Raw genomic sequence first — 14,133 nt, 5'->3', positions numbered from 1 at the left:
GAAAGTTTCTCTTTCTGGAGTGCAGAAAATGATGTGCCAATTGAAATATTATTTCAAAAAGGTAAATTCCAAAAGTTTTTAGTTTAATTCTGTCAAGCACATTTTCTCTCATTTAAATTTTTGGACTTGTCTTTAGGGTACTTGTCTTGGTTTTGGAAATTAAGGTGGAATATTTTAAATCTATAAAAATCGATAAAAAGGCATCGCAAAGTGATCGAAAACCACATTTTTTTTAACTTTTGGTTTTGTTGGGTTTTGTGCCCCAAAATCTGCAATCAAAATACAAGTCAAATTAGTTTCAGAAAAAATCTTTCTTTAATTTCGTAGTTTTTTAATTGTATATCTATTATAACGATAATCGTTTTGAATTGGTGTTTTATCTCAAATATAAACAATATCATTGATTGGCAAACTAAACTTTCTTCCGCATTTCGGTAAGAAAAAAGTCATAAATTGTAAGCTTTTGCGACCTCATAAAATGCTAATTTTTCAGTGAAGCAAAAATGTAGTTTTAGTTTCGGGGTTTTGGTATCTGCAGCACATATTATTTCTCTTTGTCGGTTGCATAATGTAAAAGTTAAAAGTCGTCGCCTTTCGAAAGAAAAGCCAGGAAAAGAAAAGCCAGCCAAAGAAACAAGGACAAGAGCAATCAGAAGAGACGTTAAGCTCAAACCACAACATTTTCGGCTGGACAGGGGAATAAAAACGGGAATGGAGAGTGTGTGTGTGTGTGTGTGTGTGAGGTCTTTTGGCTTTGGCAACAATGTGCAGAACGTTGAAATTATGGCCAAGCATATTGCAACATTCTTGTTGGACAATAAAATTCAAGTTTATTACCAAAGCCATCCGAGAACAACAACAAGCGGCAGAGCAGAAGTGCAGAAGTAAACAAATGGATCGGAGTGAAAGGCCAACAAGGGTCTGGGCCAAGTGCCACTGTTGCCAAATTTCAGCTTAACAAATATTGGCAAATAAATTTACCACCGAAGAAAGGGAACACTAAAGGGCCCAGATTGAAGTCGCTGCTTGCCAAATTTGTTTCCAAGGCAACAAGAGAGATAAATGCTAAACTATCAAGTGCTATGTTTGAATTAAATCATCTTTATTTTAAAAATGAATGCCAAAAAATTAGAAGGGTTTAAAAAAGCTAAAATTCGAACTTTACTGCTATGATGGTTATAAATCGAAATTAAATCAGAGACAATCTGGCAATGCAAATCTGTCAAAAATATTTCTTTCTTATAAAAACTGATAAAACAAATTAAAATTCATATGCTTAATTATATTCATATGACAAACTGAGATATATTTGTAAAATAAATTTCAGCTGCGGTCATTTAGTAGTGGGACAATGAAAAGTGCTCGACAATATACCTTTAAGGCATAAGACAACTTTTGCTTTAACAAATCTTTATGATTAGAGTTACCAAACTATTGTTTTAGTTGTTTAATGACAATTAAAACGGTTAATAATTCTATAAAATTCTCTTTTTAAAGAACTGTGGTAAATAGTTTCAAACAAATGTAAGAAAATAAACAAAAACCGCGATCATCTGCACATTGTGCTGAAATATTTGTAATATCTGACCTATTTTTTTTAAACTAATAAATTATCCAATTTGTTTGTTGTCAATATTTGTAAAAAATATTTTTAAATATTTAAACCTCTGACAAATTTGGATTTTATATGTACCCCATTTAGTTTATAGTAAAATATTACCATAAGCTTAAAATATTTTTATTACCGACGCTGTATATGCTAATGTCAAAAATATTAGTATTCGCTTATAAAGTTTATGAAGTGTTCATATATTTCCCCATTTTTAAGTTATATATATATATATATATATATGCTAAATTATTCCTACAATTTTATTTTGGTTATGTATGTCCAAGTCCAGACTTCATTTGGAAAAGACCTTCTGAAGCACTTTGTCGCATTAAGTGCCCTATACCCACCTCCGCTTTGATGACATTTGCTGCTTACTTGGCTATGCAATTTTTGTTTGCCAATTTCCGGCCTACTCTGCCCTCTGCCTCTACTGGGAAAATGGCCATAAATCTGCGTGACCCGCTGGCCATGATTGCACATTGCACATTGGACATTGGATGGCCGTCAAACGGCAAACACAGCAACGCCAAAAGTGGCCACATAAGAGTGCCGCCATCTGCCATAAGCTGCCACGCCCCCATTTCAACTCTTCCATCCCCTTAGTTAAAGCCCCCATTTTCTGCGTGTTTGCGAAGCGCGTTAACGCGTTGAAAGCAGCGCTTAGAGGCAAATGACCGGCCGCCTTGTCATCCATTTCAATTTTGGTTGCAAAACGCAAAATCCCAAAAAGAAGACAGCCATAAGTGCACAGATCGAAGATGATAATACACTGAGTTATTGGATAAGTTGTAATAGTACCGAATTATATAATTAAAACAATAAGAATTAAATGCTAAACTAGATTTCTTACAAAATTGTAATTGTTTTTAGTGTGTTTAAAAGTACCACAGAAATTACTTGTAAATATCTAAATCATTTCTTTAGAATATTTAAAATCAAAAAAATATTTTGGTAAAAAAAATTGTAAATATATTACTTATAACTTATTCACAAAAAGTTAAAAATATGTTTATTTGAAGCAAACTCCATGGTAAAGTCAATAAACCCTGTTTTTATAAAGTTGTCGCAAAAGGGAATCGCTGACAAAAGTTGGTTCCCATTGTCGATTAATATGGAGCGTTCCCTCTCCTCACAAAGATGAAATGCGTACCTCACACATACGAACACACACTTTTGCAAATGGGTGGTGGCATCTGTCAGGATGGTGGCACTTCCTGGGCACAATGAAACATCCGGCAAATATTCCAGTTTCAGTTTCAATTGCAGTTGCATATGCACTGAAAATATGCGGAAGGAGACTTTTATATTTCGTTTTTCATTGTAAGATCAATATGTAGTAAGCAGTCCAAGTAGTGACGAGTGCCACTGAGCATATGCGGAAGGAGACTTTTATATTAATCCTTTTTTTTGAGTGTATGTGTTTCCACTCATAATATAAAAGTAAGGGGAAAACCGGGACATGGGAACAAACGAATGTCGTTCTTTTCATGCCATTTGCATAGGCTTTTCAATTTTTTTGTTGCCGGGAAATTGAAAATGTTACCGAATGTGTGTGTGTGGGTGCAAAAAGTAAATGCCAATGATTTTAATAATTAATCGATAAGAGTGCTTAGCGGCAATCATTAAACTGAAATTGTTGAAGTATTTAGCAAACATTTCGTTAATTAACTGCTAATGTTTATTTTAATTAAAGCTTTATTTGTGATTTGACTATTTATTTATTATCATTTATCAATGGTCAATTATTACTAAAGAGAGCATTTTAATGATAAACAAGAAAGGAAGCAAACTTCGGCAAGCCGAAGTTCATATACCCTTGCAGCTATTTCAAAAACTAAATACTCTTGAAAACGTTAAAATGTGTATGTGTATGTTTAAAAATATTGAAGATATTATGATTTGCAGCATAATTTTGATAGTTCCTATGGCAGCTATACGATTGTTCCCATGGGAGCTATATGCTTTAAACCGTAATTCTGAAATAATTAACCATTTTTATATATCTCGAAGAACTAAAAAAAAATTAAAAAACAGCAAAGATAAAATTTTTTTATTTATTTTTATGATTGTTCCTATGGGAGCTATATGCTATAGTCGTCCGATCCGGCTCGATCCGACTTATATACTACCTGCAATAGAAAGACAACTTTTGGGAAAGTTTCATGCAGATAGCTTTAAAACTGAGAGACTAGTTTGCGTAGAAACGGACGGACAGACGGACAGACGGACATGGCTAGATCGACTCTCCTAGTGAGGCTGATCAAAAATATATATACTTTATAGGGTCGGAGATGTCTCCTTCACTGCGTTGCAAACTTCTGACTGAAATTATAATACCCTCTGCAAGGGTATAAAAATAGACATCCATGACTATTTTCATAAAGAAACACGATTTCATGAAAATTTGGTCCAGTTATGCATATAATTAAACCTGCCATTGATAGTGAATTTTGCAGTGCTATTGAAATCTAGTGAATACTTTTAATTACAGAACTTTTGTGAATCGGTGACAAGAGTTTGGACCCCTGGTTCTTATCCTGCCAACCCTTTGAATGCCTTTGCCTTCGTGTTTAATTAAAATTTTTGACAACTTCGTGCCGAGGCATAAATTGGGCATCGATGCGATGCGATGCGATGGAGAAATGCCCAAAGGCTGGAAAGGGCGGAAGTTGGTCCAACTATTTGAGCAATTAGAAGAGGAATCCTTCGCCCTACCCTTTTTTGGCCATGTCTCTATAATTAGTGAACACATAAAAAATGCGGCTTTGCTGATGTGAGCGATGTGAATAATTTCAATGGCTTTTCTCCTCCATGTTTTTCATGTGCTATGGAGATTCAAATTGTGTTTTTTGGTGGACACACGCATGTGGGTAGGCCCTTAATATTTTTGGTTTTTTTCTTTTTTCTTTTTGGAGAAACCATGCAAGAAGAAATGGAAACCGACGACGATGGCCTGCAAAATTAATGGCCATCAGTCGCATAATAAATGAAGCGTTCCTCTCCAGAACTTCTCTTTGTCCTGGCCACGCCCACTACTTGAATGGGGCGTACTCGTACTCGTACTCGTAGTCGCCACAATGGACCAGGAAAACGCACAAGAGAACGAACGCTTTTCTAAAAAGTTTTTCCCTGTTTAAGGCAATCTTTTTTCTCGCTTTTTGCTTTTTTCGGGTAGCTGGAGGTTATGGAGAACAGAAACTCTGTCGCGACAAACTCATTTTGTGTATGCAGCACACATGTTGGCCACGCTCGTTTATTCATTTGAATTATTCCCAAAAGCGCATTTAATTTTAATTATGCGTGACAATGCCTCATACGCTCTCATTGCCGCTAAGATTACAGACGACTACAGAGGACTCTATAGTTGGGGTCCTTTTTGCTTTGTTTAAATATGCAGAAAAATATGTTATGTGCTGCCAAATGAAGATGGAAACTATACGAATGGGGGCTTAAAATTCTTGTCAAAGCCGTTCGTTCAAATCTCTAGGAATTCCAGTTTTGCTAAGTTTATTTTTCGGGTTCCGCAGGGAAACCTAATTTGAAGCTCGCCCATATAAATAGGCAACATAGAAATGCAAGCCGGAAAAAATCGGCACAAGAACAACAATTGAGAATTTTGGAGCACTGAAAGAAATTTGGATCAATTTTGCCTAAAACGGAACTTTAAAATTGTTTTAATTTTTTTATGCTAAAACTTTATTAAGTGTTCATACAATATATAAGAGCTTTTTTTTATACAAATAAATATATGCCTTTATTCTTATTTTCTGATGAATTTTGAATAAATACATTACATACATATTTTAAAGTCTATGATTAAATTACCATACGAATGTTTAGTGAAATAAACATTAGAATAAATGTTCATTTCACTAAACTTTTGTTTGGTTTATAAAACTAAAATATTATTAATGAATAAAATATTAGTCAAACAAATGTCTAAAATTCAAATTGAAAATTAAACATAGAATTTATTTTTTATTATGTAACAAATAGTGTGTTTTTCTCTTTGTAATATACATAAACAAAATGTAAAACTCATACTCAGCCAGCAGCAACAAAGAATTTAGCAAGCAAACCTTTGGGCGAAAACAATACAAAAAAGAGTAAGGATGAAGGGGGGAGCTCAGAAAATCAAATAAATATTTCAGCTCAACAATTTTTTCCAGCATTTTCTTTATTTTCTTTTCTTTTTTGGGTAGGTCTCTTTTTTGTATTTTTATATAAAACATTTTATACATACATTTTATAAGTATTTGCCAAGCTTTTTATGTTGAGCAACTGAAAATAAGTGTGGTCAGAGGGGGAAAAGTTGGCTTATACTGTTGACAAACAAAAATGAATTAAAGGAGGCAGAATTTAAATGTGGGACACGAGCACGGCGAGCAGATGGACAATACAAAATGAGAGGGGGAAAAAGCGCATAAATTATGGAAAAATAGTAAAGGAGAGGACCAGCAAGGACGAAGGACGAAGTGAAGATAAAGACATTTGGCTTGGATATTGACCTACCCCTTATAAACATAATTATGAGCATCTTAATGGTGCAAAGATTAATATAATAAATAATCACTATAAAATGAAAAACTTTGAATAAAAGGAATTTTGCTCTTCAGTGATTAAAACAAAAATAAAAAATCGAAGAGTTTTGATTGATTAAAACCTGACAATATGTCATCATTAAAACCAGTATTTCTCTGAATTATACTTGGAAAAAGAAATAACTTCATTATTTTTAACGATGGTCGTTTTATAGATTCTTACGTTAACGTTTTAGCTGTTAAGGCAATATAAACTTTTGCGTATAATGGATTTTCCTGAAATAAAAACCCTGTACATATCATTCGTTGTCGATTAGCATTATTATTATCTTTTCGTTTTATTAATTTTTTATTATTTGGTTTATAACATTTTGAGGATCCTATTTGAAGGAGCATGAAAAACTGTATCAAAGATGTGCGTTAAGCGGCTTTGACCATGTATTATTTAAGCCTTTTAATGTTGTAATGTATAACTCTGGCTTACATGCACACACACACTGGCACATTCATAACAAATGGAGTGAAACACTCCAAGTAATGCCAAAAAATTATTTTAAGCGGATTGCGGAATGGTAAAGCGAAACGAAAGAAAGACTTGCCTTAAAAAGGATCCGGCTAAAGTCATCAACAAAGGGTATGGAAAACGTGGTATAAAAGCGAGGAAAACGAACATATTTTTCACTCTAGGGATGGCAAAAATGCCTTGTTCGAGGAGAATAATAAAAATAAGATACTCAAGTGATCAATGGCGTAATCAATGATTTGGTTGTGTGAGAAAAAAATATTTAATTGTTCTTATATTCATATTTAGGACCATATTTTGGTACTTTTTAGGGACTAATTTCTTATATCCATTGAATACCGTTTAAAACTAGTTTTTTTTTAATATTTACACTTTAAACGATATTCAAGTCTTTGCCAATATATGCTATCGGATATACGGGATCCCTGTCCCACACAACAAACACATTTGGAGCCGTGTCCAATGGAATCGGAGGGATAAAAAGCCTTTGCCAAAAGCGCTGAATAGGTGTGAGAGGGCAATAAAATATATATTTATGTGCATGGGATTAAAAAGGGTATTAGCCAGTGGCTGCAGTAGCTTCCCTCAGTTATTTCTGTTGTTCACAGTTGTTGGGCTTGGGTCAACAATAACAGAAGTTTACTCCCCTCATATACCTCTCTCCGCTTTCCCTTGAAAACAAACGACAAACATTCACTTAACAATGCCAGCATGGGTGTGCATTTGGGTGAAGTTACGGGGCAGCATATTTCCTTTGGGGTGTGTCCAGAGTATGTGATGAAAGCCAAACAATCGCCCGCAACTGAGGGGGTAATTTAAAAGGTGTCGCGGATGTCGTTCCGCACTCAATTGAGTGATGGGTCATTCGCATCACTTATCGCATTAGTCTGTTATGTGGACTTTTTTCTAAATCCATTTCGGTGAAGCACTATAGTTCTTTGTATTTGAGTAACAGCTTTATTTATTTGATTTTTGAGCTTAAAAATGAAAAGGTTCTTCATGGCCATTAAAAACTCATGTGTTTTATTGGCCGTCTTTACAATTGGTCCTTCGCGCCGGATGAAACAGCGTTTTATGGCAAATAAAACAACTGAACACTTGTGTTGCTTATATATTAACACTTTCTATTTTAACATATATTTGCTTGCTCAACTTATAAACTGAACTTACCTACATTTGGTCCTTTGAGCCTGATGAACCAGCGACCTATGGCAGTTAATTTAAAAAAAAACAAGAAGGAAAGCAAACTTCGGCAAGCCGAAGTTCATATACCCTTGCAGCTATTGCATTAATTAAATACTTTTGAAAACATTTAAATTATGATTTACTTGAGTATGTGCTAAAAAAAAACATTGAAACTATGATTATTTGCAGCTCAATTATTAGATAGTTATTTTATATATTTTTATTATTTCTATGGGAGCTATATGCTATAGACGTCCGATTTTGATAAAATTTATACCATAATTCTGAAATAATTAAACATTGCTATATGTCGAAGAACTAAACAAAAAATTAAAAAACAGAAAAGTTATAATTTTTTTCATTTATTTTTCCGATTGTTCCTATGGGAGCTATATGCTATAGTCGTCCGATTTTGATGAAATTGAAACCGTAATTCTGAAATATTAAACCATTACTATATCTCGAAGAACTAAACAAAAAATTAAAAAACAGCAAAGTTATAATTTTTTTTCATTTATTTTTCCGATTGTTCCTATGGGAGCTATATGCTATAGTCGTCCGATTTTGATGAAATTTAAACCGTAAATCGGAAATATTTTACCATTACTATATGTCGAAGAACTAAACAAAAAATTAAAAAACAGCAAAGTTATAATTTTTTTTCATTTATTTTTCCGATTGTTCCTATGGGAGCTATATGCTATAGTCGTCCGATCCGGCTCGTTCCGACTTATATACTACCTGCAATAGAAAGACAACTTTTGGGAAAGTTTCATGCAGATAGCTTTAAAACTGAGAGACTAGTTTGCATATAAACGGACGGACAGACGGACAGACGGACAGACGGACATGGCTAGATCGACTCTCCTAGTGATGCTGATCAAGAATATATATACTTTATAGGGTCGGAAACGTCTCCTTCACTGCGTTGCAAACTTCTGACTGAAATTATAATACCCTCTGCAAGGGTATAACAATATATTATAATATTAGTGTTGCTTATATGTTAAAGCTTATTATATAAATATATATTTTAGCTTGCTTTAGCTTTTAAAGGAAACCCACATATTAATCCTGCTTCTCTCATCGTCTACTCTTTTCCTTTGCACTTGTACACCAATATTTATTTTCCATTGCGTCTTTTCGCAGCGTGAAGTCCCTTATTCTCGACTTTTCCCGGCAATGGATGTCGTGTCCTCGCTGTGTCCTTGCATTTTTGTGTCCTTATGAACCGTTCAGTTTGCATAAATCTATCGAGGTTTCCGGGTCTGACATGTAAAGCGTTCTGGCTTAATTGCTCAACAAGTTGGCCTCCTGCCGAGTTCGAGCCACAAAAGTAAATGGGAAAATTTAGCCTAAACGCAAAATATTTTTGCATTCAATTGGAGTCCGGCTATTGTGTGTGTTTCTCTGCATGTGCGTTTTTGCCACCTGCCAGGACGTTTCGCAAATTGACAGCAAACCGGGGGAAAAGTGTTTTTTTAAACAAGATCAAAATTCCTGAATTTACAAAGGCTTACGATATCAGCAGCTTACATTTTTTAAATTGGTTGGCCAAATATTTATTTTGAGCAATTATATTAGCGGTTGAAAATATGTTTATTTCAACTATAATTGCTCATTGAAATTCAGATTAGAAAGCAATACGCATAAAGATTTGATTTAAGGGATCGCAAATTACATATTTTGTGGTTCGTTAAATATGTAGAATTAATTTTGTGTTAAACTTAATTGTGCGATTAAAAAATTTGTATATTAAATTTAAATTACAAACAAATTGAGATTGACAACAAATTAACTAAATCAAAATCATTTCAGTGTTTTAAATTAGGCAGGGATTTTCGAGGGGTATTCTTTTTTTATTGTTGTATCAGTTTCTTAAACGGAATATAAATACTAAGCACCAAAAATACAAAATCTGCCTTAAAGGTTGGCCCAATTAAAAGGCTGACTGCCAAAAAGAGTGACGCTGATCCCGTTTCCAAATTCCTCGATCCTGACAAGACGCTTTTTCTCTTAATTGGCGCCCTGCCGCATTTCGCAATCTGTGTTCCCCTCCAATCGCGAAAAAAGGTCAGCCGAAAATCAATAGCACAACTAATGCCCTCCCATCCTATTTTCCTCCCAGTCGACCCATATGATGAGGGGGCGCGCCTCCTTCTTTGGTTTGATGTTGACATGTTGTCGTCATCATCATCGCTCGCTGACGACGACGACGACGTTTAATTTAAAATTCAAATGCAAACATGTTTGGCAACGCGAACCGTGAACAACGAGAAGGAGTACTGGAGTTGCGGGGGAAAAATCCGAGGGGCAGTGGTAAAGGCAAAGCCGTGCAGTTCCCTTACCGTTGGTAGTCATTAAAATTCGCAGGCGACCAAAACATGTGGCCAACTTGGTTTTCTTGGCCGCTTTAAGGTTAAGCGAACGTTTTTGCCTCTTCTCCCTTTTTTTTTGTTTGTGTGTGTTTTTGTGTTGGCGTTGGCTTTGGCTTTGGCTTTAATGTACACAATCAGAGCAGGAAAGAATGTTACAGGATGGGAGGCAGGAGCAGGAGTAGGTGGTCTTCGAAGGCAGGAGCAATCAGCAGGGCCGAGTCAACGAACACACCACACCAGCAGAGACGAGAAAATCCTCGCATTGAGGAATACTGGGAAAATCTGCTCTCGAAGTCTTTGGCGCCCAAAGTAAAATGGTACTTTTTGGTTAGTAAGTGTATTACGCTGAAAAATTAAAAACGAATATCAAAAATAATAAATAAATAAATACGTTTTAAATTCATGACTATTGAGATTTAAATTGGCTTGCAACATTTTGAGAATGCTATAAATCATTGCTTAGATTTTTGGATTAAAAAAAATTGGCAATTTGAAGTAACTGGTGATTTTAAATTACTAGAAATTTTAATATCTGCAAACTTTATTTGCTTTCTTAGAAAAAAATGATCTCTGAAGTGTATAGTAAACAGCCCTGCTTTTTAGAAATTTGTTGCTTTTATACACTTTAGAAAAGTTTTTCTTATATTTAGGGCTTTTTGCTTTAGATTTTTGTAAGGAAACGCCATTAATTTGAGATTATCAATTAAAATTGTAACCTGGAATTTATGCTGCGATGCCATTAAAATTTTTAAAGCTAATTTTATTTTGAGTGTAAGGACTCGCTAGTCGCTTGAAAAAGTTCCACCTGCAGGACCTTGTTTCTCCGAACCGTTACCGTTACTCCCCACTCGGGAAATTGTTGGGAAACCCACCACTGGCAGACGGAACTCCCCACGCGGGCACACACACATGCGCATTTCCTGACAGCTGTTCGTGCCACTGGGCGAGTGTGTGTGCCTGTGTGTGTGTGTGTTACTGCAGCTGTGTGGGTCGGTAAATCACATCCATATATCCATGGCATGGCACACGGCAATCAGTTTGTCTTTGGCTGCGTAACGCGTTGCGTGCTCCGTGCCGAAAAGTCTGAAAAAGGGCACTTCCGTTTCCGTTTTGTGTGTTCCGTCGTCATCGTCGTCCGCGTTGCGCGAAAAAGTGAAATCGTTCGCTCAGCGATTCTCCCTTTTTTTTTCAATTTTTTTCCAGTCAAATTATATAGTTGGTCAGTGAAGTTTTTGCCTGCTAAATTGTTGCATCCTCTCTCTATCTCTCTCGTTTTGCCCAAGAAAAAATAAAAATAAACATTGTAAACATTGTTGGGTTTTTTTGGGAGGGGAAGAAGATGAGCGTGTGTTTGTCTTTAATTTTGCCGGATTTTTGTTTGCTTTTATTCAGGCATTTTTGATGTGTAGAGAGTGTGTGGCCTATCTGTGGCAGATTTTCCCTAAAGGAAATGGAGCAGTGTGAAATTAAAACCCAAAATCAGTTTATGTCCTTGGACTTTTCCCCCGCAAAATATGTTTTCAAATGTTGCCCCAAGTGCCTAGCCCCAAATGTTTTATTTAATTCCTTTTGGTTCTGTTTGTTATTTTGCTTATAAAATCGCAGTTCAATGATAATATAATTCGTAATTTGAGCAAATCAAATTTTTCGACTGCTTTCAAATGGTTTATGCAAATTCTTTTCGCATTTGTTGGATGTGCGGTTTTTTGCCCCAGAAGCTTTTCATAAATTTGAATATAAATAGAAAAATTCGTTTCTATTCTAGCAAAATTAAAAAAAAAAAATCAAGTATACGCCTGTTGTGTCCAGGATGTTTATTTTGTGTCAAAACTTGTTTTCCTTTTTTTTTGAAGTTATTTTTCAGGATAAAACAGTGATTAAACATGATCTTTTTTATGAAAATTATTTTAATAGTTTTAGTTTCCCGAAGTGATTTGTAAAATAGTAAAATAAAATAAAAACCAATTCAAAAATATATGTTTACATGATCACAAAATAATGCTTTCCCTTTTTGATGTTACAAAATTTAGTATTTATGATAATACAAAATATGCAAGTTTATTTTTAAGCCAAAAGCCAATCTTTAGTTTTTTAAATATTTATCTGCATTTACCACTAAGAACTTGTAACTTTTTGTTTAGTAAGAAAACAAGAGCCCGTAGGTTTCTTCCATTGTCAGAAAGTGAAAATTGAACTTAAATCGAAATTCAATCGAATGGTTTGCCTGCCAGTGCACTTTTTCCCCTTGCCACTCCGATATTATGGAGATTTTCAGTTGCACAGGCTTTAAATTTCAAGCTCGTGTCATTAATATATGCCTACATGTGTGTTGGTGTGCGTGTGTCGAGGCAATTGCATGCCTCCTGTCTGCCACACACATCTACCCGCACTCACACTCACACTCACACACACACCCTGGGCGTATGTATATTATCTCCAGTGAATTATGGTCTGGCCATATAGATTCCAAAACGGCTTGTCCTTACAAGAACTGCCACACATGGCTGAAAGCGAAGCGGAGGAGCTGCTGCTGGGCCATCCTCCCCCAGCAGCACTATACCCCCTTTTCGACCAGTGTATGTATCATCATCATCGTAAATGTTGTGTATGTGTGTGTGTGGCACACATTGTTAAATGGACGATACAAACTTCAGACACCAGTAGTCCGGCAACAAGAGCTCATACCCACTAACTATGTTTATGCCATGATTTTCATGAATTCTTGATTACATGAGTTCAGGGTAGTTTACCTATTTTACATGTCTGGCACCTTTGCCAGTTTTAATATGTCAGCTGATTATTTGTACTTTTGCCATCGCCAAAGCATACATGGTGAACTGATTAGCAATGACTCTAAGTGGAGATAACAAACAATTTAATTTAAACTCAACTTCAATTGTGTACTTTGCCGTACGGCGTTGCCACCTAATTTTTAAAGACTTAAGTTGGTTGCGCATTACCATTTCACGCATTAAGAATACAAATCATTGACAACTTATTCATTTCATGAAATGTTTGCACGAAATGGCCATCGCATAAACACAGTACCGCACACACACAAAGGAAATGTCCTGCTGGCCAGGACACTACTGCTGCTAAAAACCCTCTTGAAAACACCACCCACATACATATGACGACTATTTTGCTGCTGCTGTTGCTTCTGATGCTGTTGCATCGCATTTCTCTGGCAAACTTCACTTGAAATCTGATCTCTGCTGCCAGCTACACGGAGCGAAAGAAACTTGCTTGAATAACAATCTAGCAAACTGATTTCTGCTCCCTAAATCTATAGACCCTCGTTTGAAATGCAAAAATAAAGTTTTGCAATACAATCAGTTCAATTTGATATATTTAAATATTGAAGTTGATTTTCTGTTAAAAACATTTTTTGGAGTACTTTTACTTTTAAATATTTTTCCGAATTAAGACCAATGTTATAATGTTCATTTCTGTTTATATAAAATTTTAAAATTATTTCCTTTTAAAAGCGGTTTTTGGCTTAAAACATTTGAAGGCTTATTTCTACGTTCTATATTTAAAGTTATAAGTTTATTCTTGGTGTTTTAATCCTTAGTTCTGGTTTAAGTCAAGCCAATGTCTAAAGCATAATCGAAAAAGGTTTAGCCACTAATTAGCCAAGCTTCAGCTCAAGCTTTTCCCCTTTTAATTCGAACTTCACAATCTGTCTCCGCTTTCTCTGCAGCCTCCTTCCCGTTTGTAGGTCGCTTCTCCTCCATTTCTCCATGATTTCTCCTCCATTTCTACCCTCCCTTCACGGAGAATTTATCGATGGCCGGACAGCATTAGCCCCATCGATGGGAACTGAGGACTGCGGACTGAGGGCGTTGGAAATTGAGTTATTTATGCTCTGGAATTGATTGCTGCTTGTTGTAA

General features: G+C 35.3%; 1 protein-coding gene across 9 annotated transcripts in view; it reads left to right on the top strand.

Annotated features, from left to right (window-relative positions):
- LOC128264426 (uncharacterized protein CG43867) overlaps positions 1-14,133 on the top strand; it is a 115,648-nt gene that overhangs the window by 21,714 nt on the left and 79,801 nt on the right. The window contains exon 1 of one of the 9 annotated variants that reach the window (XM_052999876.1): positions 11,296-11,458. The exons of the other annotated variants lie outside the window; for them this stretch is intronic. The gene's annotated coding sequence lies outside the window, so the exon portion shown is untranslated. Of the gene's footprint in view, positions 1-11,295; positions 11,459-14,133 lie in introns of those variants that run through there. 9 annotated transcript variants of the gene reach the window in all.

This window comes from Drosophila gunungcola, unplaced genomic scaffold, assembly GCF_025200985.1.
Source record: "Drosophila gunungcola strain Sukarami unplaced genomic scaffold, Dgunungcola_SK_2 000070F, whole genome shotgun sequence".
In the NCBI taxonomy this organism is placed as follows: Eukaryota; Metazoa; Arthropoda; class Insecta; order Diptera; family Drosophilidae; genus Drosophila; species Drosophila gunungcola.
The sequence above is the reverse complement of the archived record's forward strand: the minus strand, read 5'-3'. Positions and strand labels throughout refer to the sequence as shown.